This window comes from Rhinoderma darwinii (assembly GCF_050947455.1).
Source record: "Rhinoderma darwinii isolate aRhiDar2 chromosome 5 unlocalized genomic scaffold, aRhiDar2.hap1 SUPER_5_unloc_45, whole genome shotgun sequence".
In the NCBI taxonomy this organism is placed as follows: domain Eukaryota; kingdom Metazoa; phylum Chordata; class Amphibia; order Anura; family Rhinodermatidae; genus Rhinoderma; species Rhinoderma darwinii.
The window spans coordinates 73889-101781 of NW_027461804.1; the positions used below are offsets into that span (position 1 = coordinate 73889).

Below are 27893 nucleotides of genomic sequence, written 5' to 3' on the forward strand. Positions count from 1 at the left end.
TGTGCAAGGATGGAGGTTGTAGGAGCAAGGAGAAGTTGTCTGTAAAGTTGGTGGATGCCTATTTTCCATTTTGCAGTCCCTTGTCTCCCTCCTGTGGCCTCCTGGAGGCAACTAGCTGTGCAAAAAAAAGACAGCCTGGCGGCCGGCTGTTGCAGTGTTGCCCTCTCAGGCAACACTGAGTGACTGACTGAGCCTCACCGTCTTATATAAAGTTCAGACGGAACTTTGCACGTGTCATAGTGGAGCCCTCAGGATTCCAGAGCCAGCTTTCTGACATCATAATGGGGCCTCAGAGATAAAAGCCTGGGCCCAGGCAGTGTTGGTCAGTGCTGCTCAGCAGGCAGCACTGGACTGGACTGGATTACAGCTGATACAAGGTGTGAAGGAACAAGGGGTGGCTGTGGGCATGCACTTGCTCCCGCTGCCAGTGTTTATCTGCATGGCAGCAGGGCATTTGGGCGTTGCCAGGAAGGCGTTTTTATGTAGATTCCTCCTCTTTCAGCACTGCATTGTGGTGCAAGCAAAAGAAGCAAATCCTGTCTGGCTTCCTCTCCGGCCTTTATTCACCTCCCGTGTAGCTGTGAGTGTGTGAGCCTGCAGGGCCCCATGGAATTGCCTAGAAGTAGGCTGAATCGCTGCAAGGGCTGAACAGCAGTATCGGGCAGGCTCGGGCAACGCGCGGCCCGTTCGGGTTATCGCTTCTCGGCCTTTTGGCTAAGATCAAGTGTAGTATCTGTTCTTATCAGTTTAATATCTGATACGTCCCCTATCTGGGGACCATATATTAAATGGATTTTTAGAACAGGGAGATGGAAATAGAGCTTGCTCTGTCCACTCCACGCATTGACCTGGTATTGCAGTATTTCCAGGACCGGTGCACCCTTTCCTTATGTGTTGACTAAAAGCAGATTCCAAAAGTGTTTTTTGTCTTTGCTATTGTTTCTGTCTTTCTGAAGGGATCTCCCCTTTTAATCCCATTATTTCAACACCTGTTGGACAATGCATGAGTGATAATGAGCTCATTGATTAAATGCAATTAATGAATAGATTGCCACCTCTTGTTGTGTGTCGTCTGTGTTTCTGTGTTTCCGGCATTTCACATTGGAACACCTCATTCACCTTCCTTGTCTTCTCTCCGCCCTCCCTTTTAGGTAAGTTAAAGAGCTGCACCTGAGCCAGCCACTGATTGATTGATTGATTGATTGATTGATGCAGCACAACAGTCAAATAGTGGAGTGGAGTAGGGGAACAGCAAACAGCCAATAAAGCAGCCCGCCCGCTCGCCTGCCCGCCACAATGGACCTACCTGTGTACACTAGATGGATGTGATGGAATGTACTGTCGTCCCTACATTTCAAGAAGAAGTAAGAATTGCAGTTGCAACAAAGCCTTGCTTGCCTACAAAGAGAGCAGCAATTTGGATTTGTTACTATGTTACCTAGAAGAATAACAAACTGTGCAAGGATGGAGGTTGTAGGAGCAAGGAGAAGTTGTCTGTAAAGTTGGTGGATGCCTATTTTCCATTTTGCAGTCCCTTGTCTCCCTCTTGTGGCCTCCTGGAGGCAACTAGCTGTGCAAAAAAAAGACAGCCTGGCGGCCGGCTGTTGCAGTGTTGCCCTCTCAGGCAACACTGAGTGACTGACTGAGCCTCACCGTCTTATATAAAGTTCAGACGGAACTTTGCACGTGTCATAGTGGAGCCCTCAGGATTCCAGAGCCAGCTTTCTGACATCATAATGGGGCCTCAGAGATAAAAGCCTGGGCCCAGGCAGTGTTGGTCAGTGCTGCTCAGCAGGCAGCACTGGACTGGACTGGATTACAGCTGATACAAGGTGTGAAGGAACAAGGGGTGGCTGTGGGCATGCACTTGCTGCCGCTGCCAGTGTTTATCTGCATGGCAGCAGGGCATTTGGGCGTTGCCAGGAAGGCGTTTTTATGTAGATTCCTCCTCTTTCAGCACTGCATTGTGGTGCAAGCAAAAGAAGCAAATCCTGTCTGGCTTCCTCTCCGGCCTTTATTCACCTCCCGTGTAGCTGTGAGTGTGTGAGCCTGCAGGGCCCCATGGAATTGCCTAGAAGTAGGCTGAATCGCTGCAAGGGCTGAACAGCAGTATCGGGCAGGCTCGGGCAACGCGCGGCCCGTTCGGGTTATCGCTTCTCGGCCTTTTGGCTAAGATCAAGTGTAGTATCTGTTCTTATCAGTTTAATATCTGATACGTCCCCTATCTGGGGACCATATATTAAATGGATTTTTAGAACAGGGAGATGGAAATAGAGCTTGCTCTGTCCACTCCACGCATTGACCTGGTATTGCAGTATTTCCAGGACCGGTGCACCCTTTCCTTATGTGTTGACTAAAAGCAGATTCCAAAAGTGTTTTTTGTCTTTGCTATTGTTTCTGTCTTTCTGAAGGGATCTCCCCTTTTAATCCCATTATTTCAACACCTGTTGGACAATGCATGAGTGATAATGAGCTCATTGATTAAATGCAATTAATGAATAGATTGCCACCTCTTGTTGTGTGTCGTCTGTGTTTCTGTGTTTCCGGCATTTCACATTGGAACACCTCATTCACCTTCCTTGTCTTCTCTCCGCCCTCCCTTTTAGGTAAGTTAAAGAGCTGCACCTGAGCCAGCCACTGATTGATTGCTTGATTGATTGATTGATTGATTGATTGATTGATTGATTGATTGATTGATTGATTGATGCAGCACAACAGTCAAATAGTGGAGTGGAGTAGGGGAACAGCAAACAGCCAATAAAGCAGCCCGCCCGCTCGCCTGCCCGCCACAATGGACCTACCTGTGTACACTAGATGGATGTGATGGAATGTACTGTCGTCCCTACATTTCAAGAAGAAGTAAGAATTGCAGTTGCAACAAAGCCTTGCTTGCCTACAAAGAGAGCAGCAATTTGGATTTGTTACTATGTTACCTAGAAGAATAACAAACTGTGCAAGGATGGAGGTTGTAGGAGCAAGGAGAAGTTGTCTGTAAAGTTGGTGGATGCCTATTTTCCATTTTGCAGTCCCTTGTCTCCCTCTTGTGGCCTCCTGGAGGCAACTAGCTGTGCAAAAAAAAGACAGCCTGGCGGCCGGCTGTTGCAGTGTTGCCCTCTCAGGCAACACTGAGTGACTGACTGAGCCTCACCGTCTTATATAAAGTTCAGACGGAACTTTGCACGTGTCATAGTGGAGCCCTCAGGATTCCAGAGCCAGCTTTCTGACATCATAATGGGGCCTCAGAGATAAAAGCCTGGGCCCAGGCAGTGTTGGTCAGTGCTGCTCAGCAGGCAGCACTGGACTGGACTGGATTACAGCTGATACAAGGTGTGAAGGAACAAGGGGTGGCTGTGGGCATGCACTTGCTGCCACTGCCAGTGTTTATCTGCATGGCAGCAGGGCATTTGGGCGTTGCCAGGAAGGCGTTTTTATGTAGATTCCTCCTCTTTCAGCACTGCATTGTGGTGCAAGCAAAAGAAGCAAATCCTGTCTGGCTTCCTCTCCGGCCTTTATTCACCTCCCGTGTAGCTGTGAGTGTGTGAGCCTGCAGGGCCCCATGGAATTGCCTAGAAGTAGGCTGAATCGCTGCAAGGGCTGAACAGCAGTATCGGGCAGGCTCGGGCAACGCGCGGCCCGTTCGGGTTATCGCTTCTCGGCCTTTTGGCTAAGATCAAGTGTAGTATCTGTTCTTATCAGTTTAATATCTGATACGTCCCCTATCTGGGGACCATATATTAAATGGATTTTTAGAACAGGGAGATGGAAATAGAGCTTGCTCTGTCCACTCCACGCATTGACCTGGTATTGCAGTATTTCCAGGACCGGTGCACCCTTTCCTTATGTGTTGACTAAAAGCAGATTCCAAAAGTGTTTTTTGTCTTTGCTATTGTTTCTGTCTTTCTGAAGGGATCTCCCCTTTTAATCCCATTATTTCAACACCTGTTGGACAATGCATGAGTGATAATGAGCTCATTGATTAAATGCAATTAATGAATAGATTGCCACCTCTTGTTGTGTGTCGTCTGTGTTTCTGTGTTTCCGGCATTTCACATTGGAACACCTCATTCACCTTCCTTGTCTTCTCTCCGCCCTCCCTTTTAGGTAAGTTAAAGAGCTGCACCTGAGCCAGCCACTGATTGATTGATTGATTGATTGATTGATTGATTGATTGATTGATGCAGCACAACAGTCAAATAGTGGAGTGGAGTAGGGGAACAGCAAACAGCCAATAAAGCAGCCCGCCCGCTCGCCTGCCCGCCACAATGGACCTACCTGTGTACACTAGATGGATGTGATGGAATGTACTGTCGTCCCTACATTTCAAGAAGAAGTAAGAATTGCAGTTGCAACAAAGCCTTGCTTGCCTACAAAGAGAGCAGCAATTTGGATTTGTTACTATGTTACCTAGAAGAATAACAAACTGTGCAAGGATGGAGGTTGTAGGAGCAAGGAGAAGTTGTCTGTAAAGTTGGTGGATGCCTATTTTCCATTTTGCAGTCCCTTGTCTCCCTCTTGTGGCCTCCTGGAGGCAACTAGCTGTGCAAAAAAAAGACAGCCTGGCGGCCGGCTGTTGCAGTGTTGCCCTCTCAGGCAACACTGAGTGACTGACTGAGCCTCACCGTCTTATATAAAGTTCAGACGGAACTTTGCACGTGTCATAGTGGAGCCCTCAGGATTCCAGAGCCAGCTTTCTGACATCATAATGGGGCCTCAGAGATAAAAGCCTGGGCCCAGGCAGTGTTGGTCAGTGCTGCTCAGCAGGCAGCACTGGACTGGACTGGATTACAGCTGATACAAGGTGTGAAGGAACAAGGGGTGGCTGTGGGCATGCACTTGCTGCCACTGCCAGTGTTTATCTGCATGGCAGCAGGGCATTTGGGCGTTGCCAGGAAGGCGTTTTTATGTAGATTCCTCCTCTTTCAGCACTGCATTGTGGTGCAAGCAAAAGAAGCAAATCCTGTCTGGCTTCCTCTCCGGCCTTTATTCACCTCCCGTGTAGCTGTGAGTGTGTGAGCCTGCAGGGCCCCATGGAATTGCCTAGAAGTAGGCTGAATCGCTGCAAGGGCTGAACAGCAGTATCGGGCAGGCTCGGGCAACGCGCGGCCCGTTCGGGTTATCGCTTCTCGGCCTTTTGGCTAAGATCAAGTGTAGTATCTGTTCTTATCAGTTTAATATCTGATACGTCCCCTATCTGGGGACCATATATTAAATGGATTTTTAGAACAGGGAGATGGAAATAGAGCTTGCTCTGTCCACTCCACGCATTGACCTGGTATTGCAGTATTTCCAGGACCGGTGCACCCTTTCCTTATGTGTTGACTAAAAGCAGATTCCAAAAGTGTTTTTTGTCTTTGCTATTGTTTCTGTCTTTCTGAAGGGATCTCCCCTTTTAATCCCATTATTTCAACACCTGTTGGACAATGCATGAGTGATAATGAGCTCATTGATTAAATGCAATTAATGAATAGATTGCCACCTCTTGTTGTGTGTCGTCTGTGTTTCTGTGTTTCCGGCATTTCACATTGGAACACCTCATTCACCTTCCTTGTCTTCTCTCTGCCCTCCCTTTTAGGTAAGTTAAAGAGCTGCACCTGAGCCAGCCACTTGATTGATTGATTGATTGATTGATTGATTGATTGATTGATTGATTGATTGATTGATTGATGCAGCACAACAGTCAAATAGTGGAGTGGAGTAGGGGAACAGCAAACAGTCAATAAAGCAGCCCGCCCGCTCGCCTGCCCGCCACAATGGACCTACCTGTGTACACTAGATGGATGTGATGGAATGTACTGTCGTCCCTACATTTCAAGAAGAAGTAAGAATTGCAGTTGCAACAAAGCCTTGCTTGCCTACAAAGAGAGCAGCAATTTGGATTTGTTACTATGTTACCTAGAAGAATAACAAACTGTGCAAGGATGGAGGTTGTAGGAGCAAGGAGAAGTTGTCTGTAAAGTTGGTGGATGCCTATTTTCCATTTTGCAGTCCCTTGTCTCCCTCTTGTGGCCTCCTGGAGACAACTAGCTGTGCAAAAAAAAGACAGCCTGGCGGCCGGCTGTTGCAGTGTTGCCCTCTCAGGCAACACTGAGTGACTGACTGAGCCTCACCGTCTTATATAAAGTTCAGACGGAACTTTGCACGTGTCATAGTGGAGCCCTCAGGATTCCAGAGCCAGCTTTCTGACATCATAATGGGGCCTCAGAGATAAAAGCCTGGGCCCAGGCAGTGTTGGTCAGTGCTGCTCAGCAGGCAGCACTGGACTGGACTGGATTACAGCTGATACAAGGTGTGAAGGAACAAGGGGTGGCTGTGGGCATGCACTTGCTGCCGCTGCCAGTGTTTATCTGCATGGCAGCAGGGCATTTGGGCGTTGCCAGGAAGGCGTTTTTATGTAGATTCCTCCTCTTTCAGCACTGCATTGTGGTGCAAGCAAAAGAAGCAAATCCTGTCTGGCTTCCTCTCCGGCCTTTATTCACCTCCCGTGTAGCTGTGAGTGTGTGAGCCTGCAGGGCCCCATGGAATTGCCTAGAAGTAGGCTGAATCGCTGCAAGGGCTGAACAGCAGTATCGGGCAGGCTCGGGCAACGCGCGGCCCGTTCGGGTTATCGCTTCTCGGCCTTTTGGCTAAGATCAAGTGTAGTATCTGTTCTTATCAGTTTAATATCTGATACGTCCCCTATCTGGGGACCATATATTAAATGGATTTTTAGAACAGGGAGATGGAAATAGAGCTTGCTCTGTCCACTCCACGCATTGACCTGGTATTGCAGTATTTCCAGGACCGGTGCACCCTTTCCTTATGTGTTGACTAAAAGCAGATTCCAAAAGTGTTTTTTGTCTTTGCTATTGTTTCTGTCTTTCTGAAGGGATCTCCCCTTTTAATCCCATTATTTCAACACCTGTTGGACAATGCATGAGTGATAATGAGCTCATTGATTAAATGCAATTAATGAATAGATTGCCACCTCTTGTTGTGTGTCGTCTGTGTTTCTGTGTTTCCGGCATTTCACATTGGAACACCTCATTCACCTTCCTTGTCTTCTCTCTGCCCTCCCTTTTAGGTAAGTTAAAGAGCTGCACCTGAGCCAGCCACTGATTGATTGATTGATTGATTGATTGATTGATTGATTGATTGATTGATTGATTGATTGATTGATGCAGCACAACAGTCAAATAGTGGAGTGGAGTAGGGGAACAGCAAACAGTCAATAAAGCAGCCCGCCCGCTCGCCTGCCCGCCACAATGGACCTACCTGTGTACACTAGATGGATGTGATGGAATGTACTGTCGTCCCTACATTTCAAGAAGAAGTAAGAATTGCAGTTGCAACAAAGCCTTGCTTGCCTACAAAGAGAGCAGCAATTTGGATTTGTTACTATGTTACCTAGAAGAATAACAAACTGTGCAAGGATGGAGGTTGTAGGAGCAAGGAGAAGTTGTCTGTAAAGTTGGTGGATGCCTATTTTCCATTTTGCAGTCCCTTGTCTCCCTCTTGTGGCCTCCTGGAGACAACTAGCTGTGCAAAAAAAAGACAGCCTGGCGGCCGGCTGTTGCAGTGTTGCCCTCTCAGGCAACACTGAGTGACTGACTGAGCCTCACCGTCTTATATAAAGTTCAGACGGAACTTTGCACGTGTCATAGTGGAGCCCTCAGGATTCCAGAGCCAGCTTTCTGACATCATAATGGGGCCTCAGAGATAAAAGCCTGGGCCCAGGCAGTGTTGGTCAGTGCTGCTCAGCAGGCAGCACTGGACTGGACTGGATTACAGCTGATACAAGGTGTGAAGGAACAAGGGGTGGCTGTGGGCATGCACTTGCTGCCGCTGCCAGTGTTTATCTGCATGGCAGCAGGGCATTTGGGCGTTGCCAGGAAGGCGTTTTTATGTAGATTCCTCCTCTTTCAGCACTGCATTGTGGTGCAAGCAAAAGAAGCAAATCCTGTCTGGCTTCCTCTCCGGCCTTTATTCACCTCCCGTGTAGCTGTGAGTGTGTGAGCCTGCAGGGCCCCATGGAATTGCCTAGAAGTAGGCTGAATCGCTGCAAGGGCTGAACAGCAGTATCGGGCAGGCTCGGGCAACGCGCGGCCCGTTCGGGTTATCGCTTCTCGGCCTTTTGGCTAAGATCAAGTGTAGTATCTGTTCTTATCAGTTTAATATCTGATACGTCCCCTATCTGGGGACCATATATTAAATGGATTTTTAGAACAGGGAGATGGAAATAGAGCTTGCTCTGTCCACTCCACGCATTGACCTGGTATTGCAGTATTTCCAGGACCGGTGCACCCTTTCCTTATGTGTTGACTAAAAGCAGATTCCAAAAGTGTTTTTTGTCTTTGCTATTGTTTCTGTCTTTCTGAAGGGATCTCCCCTTTTAATCCCATTATTTCAACACCTGTTGGACAATGCATGAGTGATAATGAGCTCATTGATTAAATGCAATTAATGAATAGATTGCCACCTCTTGTTGTGTGTCGTCTGTGTTTCTGTGTTTCCGGCATTTCACATTGGAACACCTCATTCACCTTCCTTGTCTTCTCTCCGCCCTCCCTTTTAGGTAAGTTAAAGAGCTGCACCTGAGCCAGCCACTGATTGATTGATTGATTGATTGATTGATTGATTGATGCAGCACAACAGTCAAATAGTGGAGTGGAGTAGGGGAACAGCAAACAGCCAATAAAGCAGCCCGCCCGCTCGCCTGCCCGCCACAATGGACCTACCTGTGTACACTAGATGGATGTGATGGAATGTACTGTCGTCCCTACATTTCAAGAAGAAGTAAGAATTGCAGTTGCAACAAAGCCTTGCTTGCCTACAAAGAGAGCAGCAATTTGGATTTGTTACTATGTTACCTAGAAGAATAACAAACTGTGCAAGGATGGAGGTTGTAGGAGCAAGGAGAAGTTGTCTGTAAAGTTGGTGGATGCCTATTTTCCATTTTGCAGTCCCTTGTCTCCCTCTTGTGGCCTCCTGGAGGCAACTAGCTGTGCAAAAAAAAGACAGCCTGGCGGCCGGCTGTTGCAGTGTTGCCCTCTCAGGCAACACTGAGTGACTGACTGAGCCTCACCGTCTTATATAAAGTTCAGACGGAACTTTGCACGTGTCATAGTGGAGCCCTCAGGATTCCAGAGCCAGCTTTCTGACATCATAATGGGGCCTCAGAGATAAAAGCCTGGGCCCAGGCAGTGTTGGTCAGTGCTGCTCAGCAGGCAGCACTGGACTGGACTGGATTACAGCTGATACAAGGTGTGAAGGAACAAGGGGTGGCTGTGGGCATGCACTTGCTGCCGCTGCCAGTGTTTATCTGCATGGCAGCAGGGCATTTGGGCGTTGCCAGGAAGGCGTTTTTATGTAGATTCCTCCTCTTTCAGCACTGCATTGTGGTGCAAGCAAAAGAAGCAAATCCTGTCTGGCTTCCTCTCCGGCCTTTATTCACCTCCCGTGTAGCTGTGAGTGTGTGAGCCTGCAGGGCCCCATGGAATTGCCTAGAAGTAGGCTGAATCGCTGCAAGGGCTGAACAGCAGTATCGGGCAGGCTCGGGCAACGCGCGGCCCGTTCGGGTTATCGCTTCTCGGCCTTTTGGCTAAGATCAAGTGTAGTATCTGTTCTTATCAGTTTAATATCTGATACGTCCCCTATCTGGGGACCATATATTAAATGGATTTTTAGAACAGGGAGATGGAAATAGAGCTTGCTCTGTCCACTCCACGCATTGACCTGGTATTGCAGTATTTCCAGGACCGGTGCACCCTTTCCTTATGTGTTGACTAAAAGCAGATTCCAAAAGTGTTTTTTGTCTTTGCTATTGTTTCTGTCTTTCTGAAGGGATCTCCCCTTTTAATCCCATTATTTCAACACCTGTTGGACAATGCATGAGTGATAATGAGCTCATTGATTAAATGCAATTAATGAATAGATTGCCACCTCTTGTTGTGTGTCGTCTGTGTTTCTGTGTTTCCGGCATTTCACATTGGAACACCTCATTCACCTTCCTTGTCTTCTCTCCGCCCTCCCTTTTAGGTAAGTTAAAGAGCTGCACCTGAGCCAGCCACTGATTGATTGCTTGATTGATTGATTGATTGATTGATTGATTGATTGATTGATTGATTGATTGATGCAGCACAACAGTCAAATAGTGGAGTGGAGTAGGGGAACAGCAAACAGCCAATAAAGCAGCCCGCCCGCTCGCCTGCCCGCCACAATGGACCTACCTGTGTACACTAGATGGATGTGATGGAATGTACTGTCGTCCCTACATTTCAAGAAGAAGTAAGAATTGCAGTTGCAACAAAGCCTTGCTTGCTTACAAAGAGAGCAGCAATTTGGATTTGTTACTATGTTACCTAGAAGAATAACAAACTGTGCAAGGATGGAGGTTGTAGGAGCAAGGAGAAGTTGTCTGTAAAGTTGGTGGATGCCTATTTTCCATTTTGCAGTCCCTTGTCTCCCTCTTGTGGCCTCCTGGAGGCAACTAGCTGTGCAAAAAAAAGACAGCCTGGCGGCCGGCTGTTGCAGTGTTGCCCTCTCAGGCAACACTGAGTGACTGACTGAGCCTCACCGTCTTATATAAAGTTCAGACGGAACTTTGCACGTGTCATAGTGGAGCCCTCAGGATTCCAGAGCCAGCTTTCTGACATCATAATGGGGCCTCAGAGATAAAAGCCTGGGCCCAGGCAGTGTTGGTCAGTGCTGCTCAGCAGGCAGCACTGGACTGGACTGGATTACAGCTGATACAAGGTGTGAAGGAACAAGGGGTGGCTGTGGGCATGCACTTGCTGCCGCTGCCAGTGTTTATCTGCATGGCAGCAGGGCATTTGGGCGTTGCCAGGAAGGCATTTTTATGTAGATTCCTCCTCTTTCAGCACTGCATTGTGGTGCAAGCAAAAGAAGCAAATCCTGTCTGGCTTCCTCTCCGGCCTTTATTCACCTCCCGTGTAGCTGTGAGTGTGTGAGCCTGCAGGGCCCCATGGAATTGCCTAGAAGTAGGCTGAATCGCTGCAAGGGCTGAACAGCAGTATCGGGCAGGCTCGGGCAACGCGCGGCCCGTTCGGGTTATCGCTTCTCGGCCTTTTGGCTAAGATCAAGTGTAGTATCTGTTCTTATCAGTTTAATATCTGATACGTCCCCTATCTGGGGACCATATATTAAATGGATTTTTAGAACAGGGAGATGGAAATAGAGCTTGCTCTGTCCACTCCACGCATTGACCTGGTATTGCAGTATTTCCAGGACCGGTGCACCCTTTCCTTATGTGTTGACTAAAAGCAGATTCCAAAAGTGTTTTTTGTCTTTGCTATTGTTTCTGTCTTTCTGAAGGGATCTCCCCTTTTAATCCCATTATTTCAACACCTGTTGGACAATGCATGAGTGATAATGAGCTCATTGATTAAATGCAATTAATGAATAGATTGCCACCTCTTGTTGTGTGTCGTCTGTGTTTCTGTGTTTCCGGCATTTCACATTGGAACACCTCATTCACCTTCCTTGTCTTCTCTCCGCCCTCCCTTTTAGGTAAGTTAAAGAGCTGCACCTGAGCCAGCCACTGATTGATTGATTGATTGATTGATTGATTGATTGATTGATTGATTGATTGATTGATTGATGCAGCACAACAGTCAAATAGTGGAGTGGAGTAGGGGAACAGCAAACAGCCAATAAAGCAGCCCGCCCGCTCGCCTGCCCGCCACAATGGACCTACCTGTGTACACTAGATGGATGTGATGGAATGTACTGTCGTCCCTACATTTCAAGAAGAAGTAAGAATTGCAGTTGCAACAAAGCCTTGCTTGCCTACAAAGAGAGCAGCAATTTGGATTTGTTACTATGTTACCTAGAAGAATAACAAACTGTGCAAGGATGGAGGTTGTAGGAGCAAGGAGAAGTTGTCTGTAAAGTTGGTGGATGCCTATTTTCCATTTTGCAGTCCCTTGTCTCCCTCTTGTGGCCTCCTGGAGGCAACTAGCTGTGCAAAAAAAAGACAGCCTGGCGGCCGGCTGTTGCAGTGTTGCCCTCTCAGGCAACACTGAGTGACTGACTGAGCCTCACCGTCTTATATAAAGTTCAGACGGAACTTTGCACGTGTCATAGTGGAGCCCTCAGGATTCCAGAGCCAGCTTTCTGACATCATAATGGGGCCTCAGAGATAAAAGCCTGGGCCCAGGCAGTGTTGGTCAGTGCTGCTCAGCAGGCAGCACTGGACTGGACTGGATTACAGCTGATACAAGGTGTGAAGGAACAAGGGGTGGCTGTGGGCATGCACTTGCTGCCGCTGCCAGTGTTTATCTGCATGGCAGCAGGGCATTTGGGCGTTGCCAGGAAGGCGTTTTTATGTAGATTCCTCCTCTTTCAGCACTGCATTGTGGTGCAAGCAAAAGAAGCAAATCCTGTCTGGCTTCCTCTCCGGCCTTTATTCACCTCCCGTGTAGCTGTGAGTGTGTGAGCCTGCAGGGCCCCATGGAATTGCCTAGAAGTAGGCTGAATCGCTGCAAGGGCTGAACAGCAGTATCGGGCAGGCTCGGGCAACGCGCGGCCCGTTCGGGTTATCGCTTCTCGGCCTTTTGGCTAAGATCAAGTGTAGTATCTGTTCTTATCAGTTTAATATCTGATACGTCCCCTATCTGGGGACCATATATTAAATGGATTTTTAGAACAGGGAGATGGAAATAGAGCTTGCTCTGTCCACTCCACGCATTGACCTGGTATTGCAGTATTTCCAGGACCGGTGCACCCTTTCCTTATGTGTTGACTAAAAGCAGATTCCAAAAGTGTTTTTTGTCTTTGCTATTGTTTCTGTCTTTCTGAAGGGATCTCCCCTTTTAATCCCATTATTTCAACACCTGTTGGACAATGCATGAGTGATAATGAGCTCATTGATTAAATGCAATTAATGAATAGATTGCCACCTCTTGTTGTGTGTCGTCTGTGTTTCTGTGTTTCCGGCATTTCACATTGGAACACCTCATTCACCTTCCTTGTCTTCTCTCCGCCCTCCCTTTTAGGTAAGTTAAAGAGCTGCACCTGAGCCAGCCACTGATTGATTGATTGATTGATTGATTGATTGATTGATTGATTGATTGATTGATGCAGCACAACAGTCAAATAGTGGAGTAGAGTAGGGGAACAGCAAACAGCCAATAAAGCAGCCCGCCCGCTCGCCTGCCCGCCACAATGGACCTACCTGTGTACACTAGATGGATGTGATGGAATGTACTGTCGTCCCTACATTTCAAGAAGAAGTAAGAATTGCAGTTGCAACAAAGCCTTGCTTGCCTACAAAGAGAGCAGCAATTTGGATTTGTTACTATGTTACCTAGAAGAATAACAAACTGTGCAAGGATGGAGGTTGTAGGAGCAAGGAGAAGTTGTCTGTAAAGTTGGTGGATGCCTATTTTCCATTTTGCAGTCCCTTGTCTCCCTCTTGTGGCCTCCTGGAGGCAACTAGCTGTGCAAAAAAAAGACAGCCTGGCGGCCGGCTGTTGCAGTGTTGCCCTCTCAGGCAACACTGAGTGACTGACTGAGCCTCACTGTCTTATATAAAGTTCAGACGGAACTTTGCACGTGTCATAGTGGAGCCCTCAGGATTCCAGAGCCAGCTTTCTGACATCATAATGGGGCCTCAGAGATAAAAGCCTGGGCCCAGGCAGTGTTGGTCAGTGCTGCTCAGCAGGCAGCACTGGACTGGACTGGATTACAGCTGATACAAGGTGTGAAGGAACAAGGGGTGGCTGTGGGCATGCACTTGCTGCCGCTGCCAGTGTTTATCTGCATGGCAGCAGGGCATTTGGGCGTTGCCAGGAAGGCGTTTTTATGTAGATTCCTCCTCTTTCAGCACTGCATTGTGGTGCAAGCAAAAGAAGCAAATCCTGTCTGGCTTCCTCTCCGGCCTTTATTCACCTCCCGTGTAGCTGTGAGTGTGTGAGCCTGCAGGGCCCCATGGAATTGCCTAGAAGTAGGCTGAATCGCTGCAAGGGCTGAACAGCAGTATCGGGCAGGCTCGGGCAACGCGCGGCCCGTTCGGGTTATCGCTTCTCGGCCTTTTGGCTAAGATCAAGTGTAGTATCTGTTCTTATCAGTTTAATATCTGATACGTCCCCTATCTGGGGACCATATATTAAATGGATTTTTAGAACAGGGAGATGGAAATAGAGCTTGCTCTGTCCACTCCACGCATTGACCTGGTATTGCAGTATTTCCAGGACCGGTGCACCCTTTCCTTATATGTTGACTAAAAGCAGATTCCAAAAGTGTTTTTTGTCTTTGCTATTGTTTCTGTCTTTCTGAAGGGATCTCCCCTTTTAATCCCATTATTTCAACACCTGTTGGACAATGCATGAGTGATAATGAGCTCATTGATTAAATGCAATTAATGAATAGATTGCCACCTCTTGTTGTGTGTCGTCTGTGTTTCTGTGTTTCCGGCATTTCACATTGGAACACCTCATTCACCTTCCTTGTCTTCTCTCCGCCCTCCCTTTTAGGTAAGTTAAAGAGCTGCACCTGAGCCAGCCACTGATTGATTGATTGATTGATTGATTGATTGATTGATTGATTGATGCAGCACAACAGTCAAATAGTGGAGTGGAGTAGGGGAACAGCAAACAGCCAATAAAGCAGCCCGCCCGCTCGCCTGCCCGCCACAATGGACCTACCTGTGTACACTAGATGGATGTGATGGAATGTACTGTCGTCCCTACATTTCAAGAAGAAGTAAGAATTGCAGTTGCAACAAAGCCTTGCTTGCCTACAAAGAGAGCAGCAATTTGGATTTGTTACTATGTTACCTAGAAGAATAACAAACTGTGCAAGGATGGAGGTTGTAGGAGCAAGGAGAAGTTGTCTGTAAAGTTGGTGGATGCCTATTTTCCATTTTTTAGTCCCTTGTCTCCCTCTTGTGGCCTCCTGGAGGCAACTAGCTGTGCAAAAAAAAGACAGCCTGGCGGCCGGCTGTTGCAGTGTTGCCCTCTCAGGCAACACTGAGTGACTGACTGAGCCTCACCGTCTTATATAAAGTTCAGACGGAACTTTGCACGTGTCATAGTGGAGCCCTCAGGATTCCAGAGCCAGCTTTCTGACATCATAATGGGGCCTCAGAGATAAAAGCCTGGGCCCAGGCAGTGTTGGTCAGTGCTGCTCAGCAGGCAGCACTGGACTGGACTGGATTACAGCTGATACAAGGTGTGAAGGAACAAGGGGTGGCTGTGGGCATGCACTTGCTGCCGCTGCCAGTGTTTATCTGCATGGCAGCAGGGCATTTGGGCGTTGCCAGGAAGGCGTTTTTATGTAGATTCCTCCTCTTTCAGCACTGCATTGTGGTGCAAGCAAAAGAAGCAAATCCTGTCTGGCTTCCTCTCCGGCCTTTATTCACCTCCCGTGTAGCTGTGAGTGTGTGAGCCTGCAGGGCCCCATGGAATTGCCTAGAAGTAGGCTGAATCGCTGCAAGGGCTGAACAGCAGTATCGGGCAGGCTCGGGCAACGCGCGGCCCGTTCGGGTTATCGCTTCTCAGCCTTTTGGCTAAGATCAAGTGTAGTATCTGTTCTTATCAGTTTAATATCTGATACGTCCCCTATCTGGGGACCATATATTAAATGGATTTTTAGAACAGGGAGATGGAAATAGAGCTTGCTCTGTCCACTCCACGCATTGACCTGGTATTGCAGTATTTCCAGGACCGGTGCACCCTTTCCTTATGTGTTGACTAAAAGCAGATTCCAAAAGTGTTTTTTGTCTTTGCTATTGTTTCTGTCTTTCTGAAGGGATCTCCCCTTTTAATCCCATTATTTCAACACCTGTTGGACAATGCATGAGTGATAATGAGCTCATTGATTAAATGCAATTAATGAATAGATTGCCACCTCTTGTTGTGTGTCGTCTGTGTTTCTGTGTTTCCGGCATTTCACATTGGAACACCTCATTCACCTTCCTTGTCTTCTCTCCGCCCTCCCTTTTAGGTAAGTTAAAGAGCTGCACCTGAGCCAGCCACTGATTGATTGATTGATTGATTGATTGATTGATTGATTGATTGATTGATTGATTGATTGATTGATTGATGCAGCACAACAGTCAAATAGTGGAGTGGAGTAGGGGAACAGCAAACAGCCAATAAAGCAGCCCGCCCGCTCGCCTGCCCGCCACAATGGACCTACCTGTGTACACTAGATGGATGTGATGGAATGTACTGTCGTCCCTACATTTCAAGAAGAAGTAAGAATTGCAGTTGCAACAAAGCCTTGCTTGCCTACAAAGAGAGCAGCAATTTGGATTTGTTACTATGTTACCTAGAAGAATAACAAACTGTGCAAGGATGGAGGTTGTAGGAGCAAGGAGAAGTTGTCTGTAAAGTTGGTGGATGCCTATTTTCCATTTTGCAGTCCCTTGTCTCCCTCTTGTGGCCTCCTGGAGGCAACTAGCTGTGCAAAAAAAAGACAGCCTGGCGGCCGGCTGTTGCAGTGTTGCCCTCTCAGGCAACACTGAGTGACTGACTGAGCCTCACCGTCTTATATAAAGTTCAGACGGAACTTTGCACGTGTCATAGTGGAGCCCTCAGGATTCCAGAGCCAGCTTTCTGACATCATAATGGGGCCTCAGAGATAAAAGCCTGGGCCCAGGCAGTGTTGGTCAGTGCTGCTCAGCAGGCAGCACTGGACTGGACTGGATTACAGCTGATACAAGGTGTGAAGGAACAAGGGGTGGCTGTGGGCATGCACTTGCTGCCGCTGCCAGTGTTTATCTGCATGGCAGCAGGGCATTTGGGCGTTGCCAGGAAGGCGTTTTTATGTAGATTCCTCCTCTTTCAGCACTGCATTGTGGTGCAAGCAAAAGAAGCAAATCCTGTCTGGCTTCCTCTCCGGCCTTTATTCACCTCCCGTGTAGCTGTGAGTGTGTGAGCCTGCAGGGCCCCATGGAATTGCCTAGAAGTAGGCTGAATCGCTGCAAGGGCTGAACAGCAGTATCGGGCAGGCTCGGGCAACGCGCGGCCCGTTCGGGTTATCGCTTCTCGGCCTTTTGGCTAAGATCAAGTGTAGTATCTGTTCTTATCAGTTTAATATCTGATACGTCCCCTATCTGGGGACCATATATTAAATGGATTTTTAGAACAGGGAGATGGAAATAGAGCTTGCTCTGTCCACTCCACGCATTGACCTGGTATTGCAGTATTTCCAGGACCGGTGCACCCTTTCCTTATGTGTTGACTAAAAGCAGATTCCAAAAGTGTTTTTTGTCTTTGCTATTGTTTCTGTCTTTCTGAAGGGATCTCCCCTTTTAATCCCATTATTTCAACACCTGTTGGACAATGCATGAGTGATAATGAGCTCATTGATTAAATGCAATTAATGAATAGATTGCCACCTCTTGTTGTGTGTCGTCTGTGTTTCTGTGTTTCCGGCATTTCACATTGGAACACCTCATTCACCTTCCTTGTCTTCTCTCCGCCCTCCCTTTTAGGTAAGTTAAAGAGCTGCACCTGAGCCAGCCACTGATTGATTGATTGATTGATTGATTGATTGATTGATTGATTGATTGATTGATTGATGCAGCACAACAGTCAAATAGTGGAGTGGAGTAGGGGAACAGCAAACAGCCAATAAAGCAGCCCGCCCGCTCGCCTGCCCGCCACAATGGACCTACCTGTGTACACTAGATGGATGTGATGGAATGTACTGTCGTCCCTACATTTCAAGAAGAAGTAAGAATTGCAGTTGCAACAAAGCCTTGCTTGCCTACAAAGAGAGCAGCAATTTGGATTTGTTACTATGTTACCTAGAAGAATAACAAACTGTGCAAGGATGGAGGTTGTAGGAGCAAGGAGAAGTTGTCTGTAAAGTTGGTGGATGCCTATTTTCCATTTTGCAGTCCCTTGTCTCCCTCCTGTGGCCTCCTGGAGGCAACTAGCTGTGCAAAAAAAAGACAGCCTGGCGGCCGGCTGTTGCAGTGTTGCCCTCTCAGGCAACACTGAGTGACTGACTGAGCCTCACCGTCTTATATAAAGTTCAGACGGAACTTTGCACGTGTCATAGTGGAGCCCTCAGGATTCCAGAGCCAGCTTTCTGACATCATAATGGGGCCTCAGAGATAAAAGCCTGGGCCCAGGCAGTGTTGGTCAGTGCTGCTCAGCAGGCAGCACTGGACTGGACTGGATTACAGCTGATACAAGGTGTGAAGGAACAAGGGGTGGCTGTGGGCATGCACTTGCTGCCGCTGCCAGTGTTTATCTGCATGGCAGCAGGGCATTTGGGCGTTGCCAGGAAGGCGTTTTTATGTAGATTCCTCCTCTTTCAGCACTGCATTGTGGTGCAAGCAAAAGAAGCAAATCCTGTCTGGCTTCCTCTCCGGCCTTTATTCACCTCCCGTGTAGCTGTGAGTGTGTGAGCCTGCAGGGCCCCATGGAATTGCCTAGAAGTAGGCTGAATCGCTGCAAGGGCTGAACAGCAGTATCGGGCAGGCTCGGGCAACGCGCGGCCCGTTCGGGTTATCGCTTCTCGGCCTTTTGGCTAAGATCAAGTGTAGTATCTGTTCTTATCAGTTTAATATCTGATACGTCCCCTATCTGGGGACCATATATTAAATGGATTTTTAGAACAGGGAGATGGAAATAGAGCTTGCTCTGTCCACTCCACGCATTGACCTGGTATTGCAGTATTTCCAGGACCGGTGCACCCTTTCCTTATGTGTTGACTAAAAGCAGATTCCAAAAGTGTTTTTTGTCTTTGCTATTGTTTCTGTCTTTCTGAAGGGATCTCCCCTTTTAATCCCATTATTTCAACACCTGTTGGACAATGCATGAGTGATAATGAGCTCATTGATTAAATGCAATTAATGAATAGATTGCCACCTCTTGTTGTGTGTCGTCTGTGTTTCTGTGTTTCCGGCATTTCACATTGGAACACCTCATTCACCTTCCTTGTCTTCTCTCCGCCCTCCCTTTTAGGTAAGTTAAAGAGCTGCACCTGAGCCAGCCACTGATTGATTGATTGATTGATTGATTGATTGATTGATTGATTGATTGATTGATGCAGCACAACAGTCAAATAGTGGAGTGGAGTAGGGGAACAGCAAACAGCCAATAAAGCAGCCCGCCCGCTCGCCTGCCCGCCACAATGGACCTACCTGTGTACACTAGATGGATGTGATGGAATGTACTGTCGTCCCTACATTTCAAGAAGAAGTAAGAATTGCAGTTGCAACAAAGCCTTGCTTGCCTACAAAGAGAGCAGCAATTTGGATTTGTTACTATGTTACCTAGAAGAATAACAAACTGTGCAAGGATGGAGGTTGTAGGAGCAAGGAGAAGTTGTCTGTAAAGTTGGTGGATGCCTATTTTCCATTTTGCAGTCCCTTGTCTCCCTCTTGTGGCCTCCTGGAGGCAACTAGCTGTGCAAAAAAAAGACAGCCTGGCGGCCGGCTGTTGCAGTGTTGCCCTCTCAGGCAACACTGAGTGACTGACTGAGCCTCACCGTCTTATATAAAGTTCAGACGGAACTTTGCACGTGTCATAGTGGAGCCCTCAGGATTCCAGAGCCAGCTTTCTGACATCATAATGGGGCCTCAGAGATAAAAGCCTGGGCCCAGGCAGTGTTGGTCAGTGCTGCTCAGCAGGCAGCACTGGACTGGACTGGATTACAGCTGATACAAGGTGTGAAGGAACAAGGGGTGGCTGTGGGCATGCACTTGCTGCCGCTGCCAGTGTTTATCTGCATGGCAGCAGGGCATTTGGGCGTTGCCAGGAAGGCATTTTTATGTAGATTCCTCCTCTTTCAGCACTGCATTGTGGTGCAAGCAAAAGAAGCAAATCCTGTCTGGCTTCCTCTCCGGCCTTTATTCACCTCCCGTGTAGCTGTGAGTGTGTGAGCCTGCAGGGCCCCATGGAATTGCCTAGAAGTAGGCTGAATCGCTGCAAGGGCTGAACAGCAGTATCGGGCAGGCTCGGGCAACGCGCGGCCCGTTCGGGTTATCGCTTCTCGGCCTTTTGGCTAAGATCAAGTGTAGTATCTGTTCTTATCAGTTTAATATCTGATACGTCCCCTATCTGGGGACCATATATTAAATGGATTTTTAGAACAGGGAGATGGAAATAGAGCTTGCTCTGTCCACTCCACGCATTGACCTGGTATTGCAGTATTTCCAGGACCGGTGCACCCTTTCCTTATGTGTTGACTAAAAGCAGATTCCAAAAGTGTTTTTTGTCTTTGCTATTGTTTCTGTCTTTCTGAAGGGATCTCCCCTTTTAATCCCATTATTTCAACACCTGTTGGACAATGCATGAGTGATAATGAGCTCATTGATTAAATGCAATTAATGAATAGATTGCCACCTCTTGTTGTGTGTCGTCTGTGTTTCTGTGTTTCCGGCATTTCACATTGGAACACCTCATTCACCTTCCTTGTCTTCTCTCCGCCCTCCCTTTTAGGTAAGTTAAAGAGCTGCACCTGAGCCAGCCACTGATTGATTGATTGATTGATTGATTGATTGATTGATTGATTGATTGATTGATTGATGCAGCACAACAGTCAAATAGTGGAGTGGAGTAGGGGAACAGCAAACAGCCAATAAAGCAGCCCGCCCGCTCGCCTGCCCGCCACAATGGACCTACCTGTGTACACTAGATGGATGTGATGGAATGTACTGTCGTCCCTACATTTCAAGAAGAAGTAAGAATTGCAGTTGCAACAAAGCCTTGCTTGCCTACAAAGAGAGCAGCAATTTGGATTTGTTACTATGTTACCTAGAAGAATAACAAACTGTGCAAGGATGGAGGTTGTAGGAGCAAGGAGAAGTTGTCTGTAAAGTTGGTGGATGCCTATTTTCCATTTTGCAGTCCCTTGTCTCCCTCTTGTGGCCTCCTGGAGGCAACTAGCTGTGCAAAAAAAAGACAGCCTGGCGGCCGGCTGTTGCAGTGTTGCCCTCTCAGGCAACACTGAGTGACTGACTGAGCCTCACCGTCTTATATAAAGTTCAGACGGAACTTTGCACGTGTCATAGTGGAGCCCTCAGGATTCCAGAGCCAGCTTTCTGACATCATAATGGGGCCTCAGAGATAAAAGCCTGGGCCCAGGCAGTGTTGGTCAGTGCTGCTCAGCAGGCAGCACTGGACTGGACTGGATTACAGCTGATACAAGGTGTGAAGGAACATGGGGTGGCTGTGGGCATGCACTTGCTGCCGCTGCCAGTGTTTATCTGCATGGCAGCAGGGCATTTGGGCGTTGCCAGGAAGGCGTTTTTATGTAGATTCCTCCTCTTTCAGCACTGCATTGTGGTGCAAGCAAAAGAAGCAAATCCTGTCTGGCTTCCTCTCCGGCCTTTATTCACCTCCCGTGTAGCTGTGAGTGTGTGAGCCTGCAGGGCCCCATGGAATTGCCTAGAAGTAGGCTGAATCGCTGCAAGGGCTGAACAGCAGTATCGGGCAGGCTCGGGCAACGCGCGGCCCGTTCGGGTTATCGCTTCTCGGCCTTTTGGCTAAGATCAAGTGTAGTATCTGTTCTTATCAGTTTAATATCTGATACGTCCCCTATCTGGGGACCATATATTAAATGGATTTTTAGAACAGGGAGATGGAAATAGAGCTTGCTCTGTCCACTCCACGCATTGACCTGGTATTGCAGTATTTCCAGGACCGGTGCACCCTTTCCTTATGTGTTGACTAAAAGCAGATTCCAAAAGTGTTTTTTGTCTTTGCTATTGTTTCTGTCTTTCTGAAGGGATCTCCCCTTTTAATCCCATTATTTCAACACCTGTTGGACAATGCATGAGTGATAATGAGCTCATTGATTAAATGCAATTAATGAATAGATTGCCACCTCTTGTTGTGTGCCGTCTGTGTTTCTGTGTTTCCGGCATTTCACATTGGAACACCTCATTCACCTTCCTTGTCTTCTCTCCGCCCTCCCTTTTAGGTAAGTTAAAGAGCTGCACCTGAGCCAGCCACTGATTGATTGATTGATTGATTGATTGATTGATTGATTGATTGATTGATTGATGCAGCACAACAGTCAAATAGTGGAGTGGAGTAGGGGAACAGCAAACAGCCAATAAAGCAGCCCGCCCGCTCGCCTGCCCGCCACAATGGACCTACCTGTGTACACTAGATGGATGTGATGGAATGTACTGTCGTCCCTACATTTCAAGAAGAAGTAAGAATTGCAGTTGCAACAAAGCCTTGCTTGCCTACAAAGAGAGCAGCAATTTGGATTTGTTACTATGTTACCTAGAAGAATAACAAACTGTGCAAGGATGGAGGTTGTAGGAGCAAGGAGAAGTTGTCTGTAAAGTTGGTGGATGCCTATTTTCCATTTTGCAGTCCCTTGTCTCCCTCTTGTGGCCTCCTGGAGGCAACTAGCTGTGCAAAAAAAAGACAGCCTGGCGGCCGGCTGTTGCAGTGTTGCCCTCTCAGGCAACACTGAGTGACTGACTGAGCCTCACCGTCTTATATAAAGTTCAGACGGAACTTTGCACGTGTCATAGTGGAGCCCTCAGGATTCCAGAGCCAGCTTTCTGACATCATAATGGGGCCTCAGAGATAAAAGCCTGGGCCCAGGCAGTGTTGGTCAGTGCTGCTCAGCAGGCAGCACTGGACTGGACTGGATTACAGCTGATACAAGGTGTGAAGGAACAAGGGGTGGCTGTGGGCATGCACTTGCTGCCGCTGCCAGTGTTTATCTGCATGGCAGCAGGGCATTTGGGCGTTGCCAGGAAGGCGTTTTTATGTAGATTCCTCCTCTTTCAGCACTGCATTGTGGTGCAAGCAAAAGAAGCAAATCCTGTCTGGCTTCCTCTCCGGCCTTTATTCACCTCCCGTGTAGCTGTGAGTGTGTGAGCCTGCAGGGCCCCATGGAATTGCCTAGAAGTAGGCTGAATCGCTGCAAGGGCTGAACAGCAGTATCGGGCAGGCTCGGGCAACGCGCGGCCCGTTCGGGTTATCGCTTCTCGGCCTTTTGGCTAAGATCAAGTGTAGTATCTGTTCTTATCAGTTTAATATCTGATACGTCCCCTATCTGGGGACCATATATTAAATGGATTTTTAGAACAGGGAGATGGAAATAGAGCTTGCTCTGTCCACTCCACGCATTGACCTGGTATTGCAGTATTTCCAGGACCGGTGCACCCTTTCCTTATGTGTTGACTAAAAGCAGATTCCAAAAGTGTTTTTTGTCTTTGCTATTGTTTCTGTCTTTCTGAAGGGATCTCCCCTTTTAATCCCATTATTTCAACACCTGTTGGACAATGCATGAGTGATAATGAGCTCATTGATTAAATGCAATTAATGAATAGATTGCCACCTCTTGTTGTGTGTCGTCTGTGTTTCTGTGTTTCCGGCATTTCACATTGGAACACCTCATTCACCTTCCTTGTCTTCTCTCCGCCCTCCCTTTTAGGTAAGTTAAAGAGCTGCACCTGAGCCAGCCACTGATTGATTGATTGATTGATTGATTGATTGATTGATTGATGCAGCACAACAGTCAAATAGTGGAGTGGAGTAGGGGAACAGCAAACAGCCAATAAAGCAGCCCGCCCGCTCGCCTGCCCGCCACAATGGACCTACCTGTGTACACTAGATGGATGTGATGGAATGTACTGTCGTCCCTACATTTCAAGAAGAAGTAAGAATTGCAGTTGCAACAAAGCCTTGCTTGCCTACAAAGAGAGCAGCAATTTGGATTTGTTACTATGTTACCTAGAAGAATAACAAACTGTGCAAGGATGGAGGTTGTAGGAGCAAGGAGAAGTTGTCTGTAAAGTTGGTGGATGCCTATTTTCCATTTTGCAGTCCCTTGTCTCCCTCTTGTGGCCTCCTGGAGGCAAATAGCTGTGCAAAAAAAAGACAGCCTGGCGGCCGGCTGTTGCAGTGTTGCCCTCTCAGGCAACACTGAGTGACTGACTGAGCCTCACCGTCTTATATAAAGTTCAGACGGAACTTTGCACGTGTCATAGTGGAGCCCTCAGGATTCCAGAGCCAGCTTTCTGACATCATAATGGGGCCTCAGAGATAAAAGCCTGGGCCCAGGCAGTGTTGGTCAGTGCTGCTCAGCAGGCAGCACTGGACTGGACTGGATTACAGCTGATACAAGGTGTGAAGGAACAAGGGGTGGCTGTGGGCATGCACTTGCTGCCGCTGCCAGTGTTTATCTGCATGGCAGCAGGGCATTTGGGCGTTGCCAGGAAGGCGTTTTTATGTAGATTCCTCCTCTTTCAGCACTGCATTGTGGTGCAAGCAAAAGAAGCAAATCCTGTCTGGCTTCCTCTCCGGCCTTTATTCACCTCCCGTGTAGCTGTGAGTGTGTGAGCCTGCAGGGCCCCATGGAATTGCCTAGAAGTAGGCTGAATCGCTGCAAGGGCTGAACAGCAGTATCGGGCAGGCTCGGGCAACGCGCGGCCCGTTCGGGTTATCGCTTCTCGGCCTTTTGGCTAAGATCAAGTGTAGTATCTGTTCTTATCAGTTTAATATCTGATACGTCCCCTATCTGGGGACCATATATTAAATGGATTTTTAGAACAGGGAGATGGAAATAGAGCTTGCTCTGTCCACTCCACGCATTGACCTGGTATTGCAGTATTTCCAGGACCGGTGCACCCTTTCCTTATGTGTTGACTAAAAGCAGATTCCAAAAGTGTTTTTTGTCTTTGCTATTGTTTCTGTCTTTCTGAAGGGATCTCCCCTTTTAATCCCATTATTTCAACACCTGTTGGACAATGCATGAGTGATAATGAGCTCATTGATTAAATGCAATTAATGAATAGATTGCCACCTCTTGTTGTGTGTCGTCTGTGTTTCTGTGTTTCCGGCATTTCACATTGGAACACCTCATTCACCTTCCTTGTCTTCTCTCCACCCTCCCTTTTAGGTAAGTTAAAGAGCTGCACCTGAGCCAGCCACTGATTGATTGATTGATTGATTGATTGATTGATTGATTGATTGATTGATTGATTGATTGATTGATGCAGCACAACAGTCAAATAGTGGAGTGGAGTAGGGGAACAGCAAACAGCCAATAAAGCAGCCCGCCCGCTCGCCTGCCCGCCACAATGGACCTACCTGTGTACACTAGATGGATGTGATGGAATGTACTGTCGTCCCTACATTTCAAGAAGAAGTAAGAATTGCAGTTGCAACAAAGCCTTGCTTGCCTACAAAGAGAGCAGCAATTTGGATTTGTTACTATGTTACCTAGAAGAATAACAAACTGTGCAAGGATGGAGGTTGTAGGAGCAAGGAGAAGTTGTCTGTAAAGTTGGTGGATGCCTATTTTCCATTTTGCAGTCCCTTGTCTCCCTCTTGTGGCCTCCTGGAGGCAACTAGCTGTGCAAAAAAAAGACAGCCTGGCGGCCGGCTGTTGCAGTGTTGCCCTCTCAGGCAACACTGAGTGACTGACTGAGCCTCACCGTCTTATATAAAGTTCAGACGGAACTTTGCACGTGTCATAGTGGAGCCCTCAGGATTCCAGAGCCAGCTTTCTGACATCATAATGGGGCCTCAGAGATAAAAGCCTGGGCCCAGGCAGTGTTGGTCAGTGCTGCTCAGCAGGCAGCACTGGACTGGACTGGATTACAGCTGATACAAGGTGTGAAGGAACAAGGGGTGGCTGTGGGCATGCACTTGCTGCCGCTGCCAGTGTTTATCTGCATGGCAGCAGGGCATTTGGGCGTTGCCAGGAAGGCGTTTTTATGTAGATTCCTCCTCTTTCAGCACTGCATTGTGGTGCAAGCAAAAGAAGCAAATCCTGTCTGGCTTCCTCTCCGGCCTTTATTCACCTCCCGTGTAGCTGTGAGTGTGTGAGCCTGCAGGGCCCCATGGAATTGCCTAGAAGTAGGCTGAATCGCTGCAAGGGCTGAACAGCAGTATCGGGCAGGCTCGGGCAACGCGCGGCCCGTTCGGGTTATCGCTTCTCGGCCTTTTGGCTAAGATCAAGTGTAGTATCTGTTCTTATCAGTTTAATATCTGATACGTCCCCTATCTGGGGACCATATATTAAATGGATTTTTAGAACAGGGAGATGGAAATAGAGCTTGCTCTGTCCACTCCACGCATTGACCTGGTATTGCAGTATTTCCAGGACCGGTGCACCCTTTCCTTATGTGTTGACTAAAAGCAGATTCCAAAAGTGTTTTTTGTCTTTGCTATTGTTTCTGTCTTTCTGAAGGGATCTCCCCTTTTAATCCCATTATTTCAACACCTGTTGGACAATGCATGAGTGATAATGAGCTCATTGATTAAATGCAATTAATGAATAGATTGCCACCTCTTGTTGTGTGTCGTCTGTGTTTCTGTGTTTCCGGCATTTCACATTGGAACACCTCATTCACCTTCCTTGTCTTCTCTCCGCCCTCCCTTTTAGGTAAGTTAAAGAGCTGCACCTGAGCCAGCCACTGATTGATTGATTGATTGATTGATTGATTGATTGATTGATTGATTGATTGATGCAGCACAACAGTCAAATAGTGGAGTGGAGTAGGGGAACAGCAAACAGCCAATAAAGCAGCCCGCCCGCTCGCCTGCCCGCCACAATGGACCTACCTGTGTACACTAGATGGATGTGATGGAATGTACTGTCGTCCCTACATTTCAAGAAGAAGTAAGAATTGCAGTTGCAACAAAGCCTTGCTTGCCTACAAAGAGAGCAGCAATTTGGATTTGTTACTATGTTACCTAGAAGAATAACAAACTGTGCAAGGATGGAGGTTGTAGGAGCAAGGAGAAGTTGTCTGTAAAGTTGGTGGATGCCTATTTTCCATTTTGCAGTCCCTTGTCTCCCTCTTGTGGCCTCCTGGAGGCAAATAGCTGTGCAAAAAAAAGACAGCCTGGCGGCCGGCTGTTGCAGTGTTGCCCTCTCAGGCAACACTGAGTGACTGACTGAGCCTCACCGTCTTATATAAAGTTCAGACGGAACTTTGCACGTGTCATAGTGGAGCCCTCAGGATTCCAGAGCCAGCTTTCTGACATCATAATGGGGCCTCAGAGATAAAAGCCTGGGCCCAGGCAGTGTTGGTCAGTGCTGCTCAGCAGGCAGCACTGGACTGGACTGGATTACAGCTGATACAAGGTGTGAAGGAACAAGGGGTGGCTGTGGGCATGCACTTGCTGCCGCTGCCAGTGTTTATCTGCATGGCAGCAGGGCATTTGGGCGTTGCCAGGAAGGCGTTTTTATGTAGATTCCTCCTCTTTCCGCACTGCATTGTGGTGCAAGCAAAAGAAGCAAATCCTGTCTGGCTTCCTCTCCGGCCTTTATTCACCTCCCGTGTAGCTGTGAGTGTGTGAGCCTGCAGGGCCCCATGGAATTGCCTAGAAGTAGGCTGAATCGCTGCAAGGGCTGAACAGCAGTATCGGGCAGGCTCGGGCAACGCGCGGCCCGTTCGGGTTATCGCTTCTCGGCCTTTTGGCTAAGATCAAGTGTAGTATCTGTTCTTATCAGTTTAATATCTGATACGTCCCCTATCTGGGGACCATATATTAAATGGATTTTTAGAACAGGGAGATGGAAATAGAGCTTGCTCTGTCCACTCCACGCATTGACCTGGTATTGCAGTATTTCCAGGACCGGTGCACCCTTTCCTTATGTGTTGACTAAAAGCAGATTCCAAAAGTGTTTTTTGTCTTTGCTATTGTTTCTGTCTTTCTGAAGGGATCTCCCCTTTTAATCCCATTATTTCAACACCTGTTGGACAATGCATGAGTGATAATGAGCTCATTGATTAAATGCAATTAATGAATAGATTGCCACCTCTTGTTGTGTGTCGTCTGTGTTTCTGTGTTTCCGGCATTTCACATTGGAACACCTCATTCACCTTCCTTGTCTTCTCTCCACCCTCCCTTTTAGGTAAGTTAAAGAGCTGCACCTGAGCCAGCCACTGATTGATTGATTGATTGATTGATTGATTGATTGATTGATTGATTGATTGATTGATTGATTGA

General features: G+C 47.7%; 19 non-coding genes across 19 annotated transcripts; all 19 read left to right on the top strand.

The window, feature by feature from the left end:
* Positions 1-694: 694 nt before the first annotated feature.
* On the top strand, positions 695-885 carry LOC142694375 (U2 spliceosomal RNA). The gene has a single exon (XR_012862620.1). It is a non-coding gene; the product is annotated as a U2 spliceosomal RNA (small nuclear RNA).
* A 1264-nt stretch (positions 886-2149) lies between these two features.
* LOC142694387 (U2 spliceosomal RNA) lies at positions 2150-2340 on the top strand. The gene has a single exon (XR_012862631.1). It is a non-coding gene; the product is annotated as a U2 spliceosomal RNA (small nuclear RNA).
* Positions 2341-3644: 1304 nt separating this feature from the next.
* LOC142693803 (U2 spliceosomal RNA) lies at positions 3645-3835 on the top strand. Its single transcript, XR_012862106.1, has one exon. It is a non-coding gene; the product is annotated as a U2 spliceosomal RNA (small nuclear RNA).
* Positions 3836-5115: 1280 nt separating this feature from the next.
* Positions 5116-5306, top strand: LOC142693815 (U2 spliceosomal RNA). The gene has a single exon (XR_012862117.1). It is a non-coding gene; the product is annotated as a U2 spliceosomal RNA (small nuclear RNA).
* A 1297-nt stretch (positions 5307-6603) lies between these two features.
* LOC142693827 (U2 spliceosomal RNA) lies at positions 6604-6794 on the top strand. Its single transcript, XR_012862128.1, has one exon. It is a non-coding gene; the product is annotated as a U2 spliceosomal RNA (small nuclear RNA).
* A 1300-nt stretch (positions 6795-8094) lies between these two features.
* Positions 8095-8285, top strand: LOC142693839 (U2 spliceosomal RNA). Its single transcript, XR_012862139.1, has one exon. It is a non-coding gene; the product is annotated as a U2 spliceosomal RNA (small nuclear RNA).
* Positions 8286-9557: 1272 nt separating this feature from the next.
* LOC142693846 (U2 spliceosomal RNA) lies at positions 9558-9748 on the top strand. The gene has a single exon (XR_012862142.1). It is a non-coding gene; the product is annotated as a U2 spliceosomal RNA (small nuclear RNA).
* Positions 9749-11048: 1300 nt separating this feature from the next.
* Positions 11049-11239, top strand: LOC142693848 (U2 spliceosomal RNA). Its single transcript, XR_012862144.1, has one exon. It is a non-coding gene; the product is annotated as a U2 spliceosomal RNA (small nuclear RNA).
* Positions 11240-12535: 1296 nt separating this feature from the next.
* On the top strand, positions 12536-12726 carry LOC142693849 (U2 spliceosomal RNA). The gene has a single exon (XR_012862145.1). It is a non-coding gene; the product is annotated as a U2 spliceosomal RNA (small nuclear RNA).
* A 1288-nt stretch (positions 12727-14014) lies between these two features.
* On the top strand, positions 14015-14205 carry LOC142693850 (U2 spliceosomal RNA). The gene has a single exon (XR_012862146.1). It is a non-coding gene; the product is annotated as a U2 spliceosomal RNA (small nuclear RNA).
* A 1280-nt stretch (positions 14206-15485) lies between these two features.
* LOC142694389 (U2 spliceosomal RNA) lies at positions 15486-15676 on the top strand. Its single transcript, XR_012862633.1, has one exon. It is a non-coding gene; the product is annotated as a U2 spliceosomal RNA (small nuclear RNA).
* Positions 15677-16980: 1304 nt separating this feature from the next.
* On the top strand, positions 16981-17171 carry LOC142693851 (U2 spliceosomal RNA). Its single transcript, XR_012862147.1, has one exon. It is a non-coding gene; the product is annotated as a U2 spliceosomal RNA (small nuclear RNA).
* Positions 17172-18463: 1292 nt separating this feature from the next.
* LOC142693852 (U2 spliceosomal RNA) lies at positions 18464-18654 on the top strand. The gene has a single exon (XR_012862148.1). It is a non-coding gene; the product is annotated as a U2 spliceosomal RNA (small nuclear RNA).
* Positions 18655-19942: 1288 nt separating this feature from the next.
* Positions 19943-20133, top strand: LOC142693853 (U2 spliceosomal RNA). The gene has a single exon (XR_012862149.1). It is a non-coding gene; the product is annotated as a U2 spliceosomal RNA (small nuclear RNA).
* A 1292-nt stretch (positions 20134-21425) lies between these two features.
* LOC142693855 (U2 spliceosomal RNA) lies at positions 21426-21616 on the top strand. Its single transcript, XR_012862150.1, has one exon. It is a non-coding gene; the product is annotated as a U2 spliceosomal RNA (small nuclear RNA).
* A 1288-nt stretch (positions 21617-22904) lies between these two features.
* Positions 22905-23095, top strand: LOC142693856 (U2 spliceosomal RNA). The gene has a single exon (XR_012862151.1). It is a non-coding gene; the product is annotated as a U2 spliceosomal RNA (small nuclear RNA).
* A 1276-nt stretch (positions 23096-24371) lies between these two features.
* LOC142693857 (U2 spliceosomal RNA) lies at positions 24372-24562 on the top strand. The gene has a single exon (XR_012862152.1). It is a non-coding gene; the product is annotated as a U2 spliceosomal RNA (small nuclear RNA).
* A 1300-nt stretch (positions 24563-25862) lies between these two features.
* On the top strand, positions 25863-26053 carry LOC142693858 (U2 spliceosomal RNA). The gene has a single exon (XR_012862153.1). It is a non-coding gene; the product is annotated as a U2 spliceosomal RNA (small nuclear RNA).
* Positions 26054-27341: 1288 nt separating this feature from the next.
* On the top strand, positions 27342-27532 carry LOC142693860 (U2 spliceosomal RNA). Its single transcript, XR_012862155.1, has one exon. It is a non-coding gene; the product is annotated as a U2 spliceosomal RNA (small nuclear RNA).
* The last annotated feature ends 361 nt before the right edge of the window (positions 27533-27893 follow it).